We start from the raw sequence: 8,811 nt of genomic DNA on the forward strand, positions 1-8,811 counted from the left end.
AGCATTATTCACAAAAGGTAGGATATGGAAATAACCTAAGTGCCCATCAATGGATGAATAAATAAAGAAGATGTGGTATATATATACAATGGAATACCACTCAGTCATAAAAAGATGAAACCTTGCCATTTGCAATAACATGGATGTACCTTGAGGGTATTATGCTAAGTGAAATAAGTCAGGTGGAGAAAGACAAATAACATATGATTTCAATCATATGTGGAATACTTTTAAAAATCAAAATAAACAAAACAAAACAAACAAAAACAAACACATAGATTCAGAGCACAGATTGGTGGCTACCAGAGGACAAAGAGGATTGGAGGCAGGGAAAAATGGGTAAAGGGGGTCAGCTGCATGGTGACAGATAGAAACTAGACTCTTGGTGGTGAGCATGCTGTTGTGTATTCAGAAGCCGAATCATGATGTTGTACACATGAAACACACAATGTTATACACCAATGTTACCTCAATAAAAATAATTATTCTATATGAAAAAGCCAGACCAAAAAAAGTACATGCCATATGATTCTGTTTATATAAAATTCTAGAAAGTATAAGTTAATCATTAGAGCAAAAGCCAATTAGTGACTAACTGGGGATGGGGAAATGCAAGGAAGAGCAGCAGAGAAGAATTACAAAGGGGCAGAGGAAATTTTTAGGGGTGATGAATATGTTCATTATCTTGATTGTGATGATTTCATAGGATATACATATGTCAAAACCTATCAAATTATACTCTTTAAACATATGCACCGTTATGGTTTGAATTGAGTACCTCCAAAATTCATACATTGAAGTCCCAACCCCAAGTAACTCAGAATGTAATCTTATTTGGGAGATAGCGCATTGCAGATGAAATTAGTTAAGATGGAGTAGGTTAGGCCCCTAAAACAATATGATTGGTATCCTTATAAAAAGGGGAAATTTGGATACAGACACATGAGCAGGGAGAATGCCATGGGATGATTGGAGTTCCTTGCCACAAGGAACTACCAGAAACTAGGAGACAGGCCTACAACAGATCCTTTCCCAGCACTCTCAGAGTAGCAGGACCCTACCCTACCAATATCTTATCTTGGACTTCTCGCCTCTATAACTGTGAGACAATACATTTCTGATGTTTAAGCCATTCAGTTGTGGTACTATTTTATAACAGCCCTAGGAAACTAATACATGCAGTTAATTGTATGTCAATCATACCCCCAACAAAGCTGTTTTAAAAAATCCAGTAAATAGAAATGACCTGTGCTTTATCTGGATTCAGGTTGTACCACTCTTTCACTCTTCCTTTTACTATGTTCTTTTGAACATTCTAAACTTTTCTTGCAGCAGGGCTTTGCATTTGCTGTTTGTTCATTATGAAGAGCTCTTTCACCATATCTCCAAATGGCTTCCTCATTACCTCAGCTTAAAAATTATTTCCTCAGAAAAGTCTTCCTTGACAACCAAATCTAGTGTCTCACACTGCCCCCATCACTTTTTACCCCACTATCTCGTACTTTCTTCATAGCATTTATAACTTTCTGATATTGTATTATTTGTTTACACACTTTTCTCTGTTTCTCCCTTTCCAAAGAGAATGTAAACACCATAAATGGAGGGGCTCATCTGTCATCACTATATCCTCAGACCTCAAACCAGCCTACTGTATATACTATATGTTAAATAAATATTTATTGAACACCTAAATAAGTGAACATATAGAGTTAATCTCAGAGTGTATAATTCAATACATAAAGAGGTTATTAACTGCTTCAATGTTCTATAGATAGTTACAGTAAAAGCCAGGCTAAAATCCAAGTTTCCTAATATCTTTTTCGTGACGTTAAAATTTTAACTCACTTTCAAAGGTAAAAAAAGCCATCCACAATCTTCAATTAACTAAGCAGAGGAATGACATTGGAATATGGATCAGATTTACTAATACTTTCCCCTCCTCAAAGAGTGTACTTTTCTAGCTTGCAACATGCTCTCTAGTTCCATAAAATTCTAAAATCCTATGCAACAGATATGTTTTTAAACATCAGTTTATTCATCTGAACTCTGAGTTATCTATAAGAATCAAATTGCAATAGTCTGCAATTTGAAACAAAATCTATTTGTTTATTAAACTCCTTTTAATCCTCTTTTCTTAAACAATACAGATAACTGAGAGCAAGAAGGGCTGGACCTAATGGGTGTATTGATAATTTTATTATCTTGAAGCTCTGAAGAGACAATTTTGATTTAATATGTATAAAAAATATGTCAATTTGCTGCTTTCTTTTGGTAACCAGTTAAAGCCCCTAATATGACAGATTTATATGAATTTATGCAAGCTTGTCCCATCCATTTCAAAACATTTTTAAAGTTAAGGTCATATATAAATGTTAATAGGAATTAACATTTTCTGTAATAAAATTTATAGTGTTATAAAGTCAGATCAATACCAAGTTTTTTTTCCTATATATCAAAACTTATTTTTCTAACCCTTAGTATAATATCTTTCACTCTATTTTTGTTACTTTATATAACCTCTTGGTAATCAGATATTATTTCTCTGGCTAAATAATATGAGCAGTATTAACTGTACTCACAATAACACAGTATTGTTATATGCGAAAATCAATAAAAGATCATTAGCAAATTAATCTGTAGTAGCTAAGGAATAATAAACTAATAATATAGTTAACTTCCTTCACTACACATGTGTAAAAAACAATTGAAGTGAAAGAAGCTAGACACAAAAACTCACGTATTGTATGATTCCACTTATTTGAAATACACAGGTGAATTCATAGAGACAGAAAGCAGACTGGTGGTTACCAGGAGCTGGAGGAGTAGAAAATGGGGAATAACAGCTTAGAGGGTAAAGGGTATCCTTTTGGGGTGATGAAATTATTTTGAACTAGATAAAGGTAGTGCTTGCACAACACTGTGAATGTATTAAATACCACAGAACTGTTCATTTTGAAATGTTTATTTTTATTATGTGAATTTCACATAATAACTTTAAAAAAGACAACTGACAGCTTAATGCAAAAATATTAACAATACATTGTGGTGTTTGTAATACATGTAGAAGTATATTGTATGTCAAGAACAGAATAAAGGACAGGAATGGGGAATGGAAATGTATTTCTGTAAGGTTTTTTTTTTTTTTTTTTTGCAGTACATGACCCCCCCACTGTTGTGGCCTCTCCCATTGCAGAGCACAGGCTCCAGACACACAGGCTCAGCAGCCATGGTTCATGGGCCTAGCCGCTCCAGGGCATGTGGGATCTTCCCAGACTGGGGCACGAACCCACGTCCCCTGCATCGGCAGGCAAACTCTCAACCACTGTGCCACCAGGGAAGCCCTCTGTAAGGTTTTTATACCATATGTAAAGTGCTATAATATTATTAGAAGGTAAACTATGATAAGTTAAAGATGTATATTGAAAATCCTAGAGCAACCACCAAAAAATAAAATATAGCTAAAAAGGCAATAGTTCAAAAGAATGAGAAGAGACAGACTGGGAGAAAATATTTACAAAAGATATATCAGATAAACCATTGTTATCTGAAATAGTCAAAGAATATTAAAACTCAATGATAAGAAAACTAACAACCTGATTTAAAAATGGACAAAAGACTTGAGCAGACATCTCACCAGAGAAGACATATAGATGGCAAATCAGCATATGAAAAGATGTTCCACATTATATGTCACCAGGGAATCGCAAATTAAAAAAAAAGATACCACTACACACCTATTTAGAATGGCCAAAATCCAGAACACTGACAATACCAAACGCTAGCAAGAATGTGGAGCAACAGGAACTCTCATTAATTGCTGGTGTGAATACAAAATGATACAGCCACTTTAGAAGATAGATTGGCAGTTTACTACAAAGCTACATGACTCTTATCATAAGATCCAGCAATCATGCTCACTGGTATTAACCCAAAGGAGTTAAAAGCTTGTGTCCATACAGAAATTTCCACATGGATGTTTATAGAAGATTAATCCATGATTGCCAAAACTTGGAAGCAACCAAGATGGCCTTCAAGAGGTGAAAGGATAAACAAATCGTGGTACATTCAGACAATGGAAAATTATTCAGCACTATAAAGAAAGGATCTACCAAGCCATGAAAAGTTATGGAGGAGCCTTAAATACATATTACTAAGTGAAAGAAGGCAATCTGAAAAGGCTACGTACTGTATGATTCCAACTAAATGACATTCTGGAAAAGGCAAAACTATGGAGACATTAAAAAGATCAGTGGTTACCAGGGGTTGGTGGGGGGAGGGATGAATGGGCAAAGCACAGAAGATTTGTAGGGTAGTGATAATATTCTGTATGATATGATAATGTTGGGTACATGTCATTATACATTTGTCAAAACCCATAGAATGTAGAACACCAAGAGTAAACCCTAATGTAAACTATGAACTTTGGATGGCAATAATGAATTGATAAAGCTTCATCAGTTGTAACAAATGTACCACTCTGATACAGGATGTTAACTGAGGGGGAGATTAAGCATGAGTGGGACCATGTGCATATGGGAAATCTCTGTATTTTCCATTCAGTTTTTTTTTTTTTGCGGTACGCAGGCCTCTCACTGCTGTGGCCTCTCCCGTTGCGGAGCACAGGCTCCGGACACACAGGCTCAGCGGCCATGGCTCACGGGCCTAGCCGCTCCGCTGCATGTGGGATCTTCCCAGACCAGGGCACGAACCCGTGTCCCCTGCATCGGCAGGCAGATTCTCAACCACTGCGCCACCAGGGAAGCCCTCCATTCAGTTTTACTGTGAACCTAAAACTACTCTAAAAAATAAAGTCTGTTACTTTTTAAAAAGCCAATGATGAAAATAAAATGGAATCATGACAGCACTAAAATAATCCAAAAGAAAATACAGACTTACCTCATTTTACTGTGCTTCACTTAATTGCACTTCACAGTGTATTTTTTACAAATTGAAGGTTTGTGGCAACCCTGTGTCAAGCAAATCTATCAGTACCATTTTTCCAACAGCATTATTTTAAAATTAAAGTGGATACATTATTTTTTAGACATAATGCTATTGCAAACTTAATAGGCTATAGCAGAATGTAAACATAACTTTTATATGCATTGGGAAACCAAAAAATTTGTGTGACTCACTTTGTTTTGATATCTTATTTACTGCAGTGCTCTGCAACTGAACCTTGAATATCTCCAAAGTATGCCTGTAGAAACAGAGAAAACAAGGAACAAAGAACAGATGGAATAGAAAATAAATGGCAAGATGGTAAAATTAAACCCAAGTGCATCAATAATTATATTAAATATAAATGGTTTAACTAATTCAAAAGATACATGCACCCCAATGTTCATAGCAGCACTATTTACAATAGTCAAGACATGGAAGCAATCCAAGTGCCCATCAACAGACGATTGTGTGTGTGGGTATATATATACAGTGAATATTATTCAGCTATAATAAAGAAATATTGCCATTTGCAGCAACATGGATGGACCTAGAGAATATTATATTAGTGAAGTCAGAGAAAGACAAAAATGATATCACTTACTTGTGGAATCTAAAAAATAATACAAATGAATCTATATACAAAACAGAAACAGTCTCACAGACAAAGAAAACAAACTTATGGTTATCAAAGAGGAGACGGAAGGGAGGGAGGGACAAATTACGTGTACGGGATTAACAGATACAAACTACTATACATAAAATAGATAAGCAATAAGAATTTACTGTATAGCACAGGGGATTATATCCAATAGCTTGCAATTACCTATAATGGAATATAACCTACAAAAAAACGGAATCACTATGTACACCTGTAACAGCATATTATTGTAAGTCAATAATATTCAATTAAAATACTGTAAATCAACTATACTTCAATTAAAAATATATATTTAAATGGGTTAATCATTCAAATTATAAAGCAAAGATGATCAGATTTGATTAAAAAGTCAAGACTGACTGTATTCTGTCTACATGTAACCCAGTTTACATATAGAAATATAGACAGATAAAGACAAAAGAGAGGAAAAAGATAAAACATGAAAACACTAATTAGAAGAAAGCTGTAGTGGCTATATGAATATCAAAGTAAACTTCATAGCAATGAATATTCTATGAATAAAAAGGAACACTTTACAATGATGAAGGGATGAAGTCATCAGGAACAAAAAAGCAATCCTAAAAGTGTATGCATATAAAAACAAACTTAAAAGTATATGAAACAAACATGGACATAAGACTTAAAAGGAGAAATAAATAATCTATAATTATAGTTGAAAATTTCAACACCTTTCTCTCAGTAATTGAAATACTACATATTTCAAGAAGCTCAAGAAGAAATAGTATCTCTAAATAGCCATATATTTATCAAATAAATTTATTTCATAATTAAATATATTACTTCAAAGAAAACTTCATTCCCAGATTATTTCACTGGTAAATTCTCTCAAATATTTAAGAAAGATATAATACCAATTTAACACAAAGTCTTTCCAAAAGTTGAGAGAACACTCCTCAGTTAATGTTATAAGGCCAGCATAACCTTGATGGCAAACCAGACAAAAACATTACAGACTAAGAAAACTAGAGACCAACATCTCTCAAAAAATGTCAAGATACAAAAATTCTTCACAAGAATTTTAGCAAATCAAGTCCAATAATATATAAAAAGGATAATATGTCATGACCAAATGGGGTTTATCCCATGAATGCAAAGCTGGTTTAACACTGGAAAATCAATTAATGTAATTCACCATGTCAACAGACTAAAAATGAAATACCATATATTCATCTCAAAATATGCAGAAAAAGCTTGAGAAAAATCAGCATTCATTCATGATAAAAATTTCCAGCAAATTAGTAATACAATGAACTTCCTCAACCTGATAAAAGATATCTAAGATCATACTTAAGGTGAAATAATTGGGAAAAAGGCAAGGATGTCCACTCTCACCATTTGTATACAATGTTATATTAGAAATACTAGCCTGTGTAACAAGGTGATAAAAAGGGGAAAAAAGCATAGAGATTGAAGAAGTAAAAATGTGTTTATCTACAGATGATGTGATCATCTATACAGAAAATTGTAAGGAATCTACAAAAATGTTACTGGAACTAGTAAATGCTACTGGAACTAGTAAGCAGGTTTATCAAGGTTGCAGGAATCAAGTTCATTAGACAAAAATTTCCACCTCCCTAGGCATCATTATCTTCCTTCTGCCACAAGGTTTCTGGAGGGTCAGACTATGTTACACTCATGCCCTCTTTCTGGGTCCTGGGCACCACAGATGGTTACTGCTAGGTGGCCGTCCTTGGGTTCATCTACTTGCTGGTCTGCCAGCTAGCCTGTCTTGACTCCCATGTACCAAATACCATTCCCTGAGTCCTACAAAGCAAATGCAGACCTTAGCGAGGCAGAGAACACTCAATCATTAGAGCTGGCACCAAAATACCAATGCTCCATGCCAACCTGGTCTTTCATAGACTGTGACCACCTATTACTGACCAGAGCTGCCTTGGGTGGCCCTCACGTGTCCATTTGTAGGAACTGCAGCCTCCAAGTCAACTTCTGTTTTCAAAGGACCTGGGATAGGCAGGTGCATAATAATAATGGCTATTGCAGGCATCAGCCTGGCAATATGGGTTCTCTTGAATTTCAGCTACTCCCAGGACAGGAAGGAGGCTTCTGAGGATGGAGAGAGTCCATGGGGCCAGTTTAGAGCTAGGGAACATCTAGAGTACAAATCCTCCTTTTTCCTTGTCCCTGTTGAATTCACCTTCAAGTAGTTAGTCAAATTCATTAAAACCCACTGAACGCCCACCTATCATGGGCATTCATAACATTGATTTTATTAATAAAAATGAGATAATTATTAGCACTTGATTTGTGCTATATACCCTTCAAAATGTCTGTTAACTCATTTTTTTTTCTATTTATAATTATCACCATTTTACACACCAGAAAGCTGAGCCACAGAGAGGTTATTCAGAACCTGAATGGCAGAGCAAGGACTCCAAACTTAGTCAGCCAAACAAACGCCACACTTTTAATATACACATCATATCACCTGTGGTAGGTGGGCCTGAAGAATTAGTTTTGACTTAATTAAACATGATAATCCAATAAACTATATTTGCGATTTAGCTAATAAACAGAATGTACAAAAATATCAGATACTATTAAAAGAGCTAGCAAACTTTTATTTTTTTCACATTTTTATTGGAGTATAATTGCTTTAAAATGTCATGGTAGTTTCTGCTGTACAACAGTGAATCAACTATATGTATACATATATCCCCATATCCCCTCCCTCGTGAGCCTCCCTCCTACACTTCCTATCTCACCCCTCTAGGTCATCACAAAACATCAAGTTGATCTTCCTGTGCTATGCAGCTGCTTCCCACTAGCCATCCATTTTACATTTGGTAGTGTATATATGTCAATGTTACTCTCTCACTTCATCCCAGCTTCCCCTTCCCCCACTGTGTCCCCAAGTCCGTTTTCTACGTCTGCATCTTTATTCCTGCCCTGTCACTAGGTTCATCAGTACCTTTCTTTAGATTCCATATATATGCATTAGCATACGGTATTTGTTTTTCTCTTTCTGACTTACTTCACTCTGTATGACAGACTCTAGGTCCATCCACCTCCCTAAAAATAACTCAATTTCATCCCTTTTTATGGCTGAGTAATATTCCATTGTATATATGTGCCACATCTTCTTTATCCATTCATGTGTTGATGGACATTTAGGTTGCTTCCATGTCCTGGCTATTGTAAATAGTGCTGCAGTGCACATTGGGATGTAT

Source organism: Lipotes vexillifer, unplaced genomic scaffold, assembly GCF_000442215.2.
Source record: "Lipotes vexillifer unplaced genomic scaffold, Lipotes_vexillifer_v1.1 scaffold998, whole genome shotgun sequence".
In the NCBI taxonomy this organism is placed as follows: Eukaryota; Metazoa; Chordata; class Mammalia; order Artiodactyla; family Lipotidae; genus Lipotes; species Lipotes vexillifer.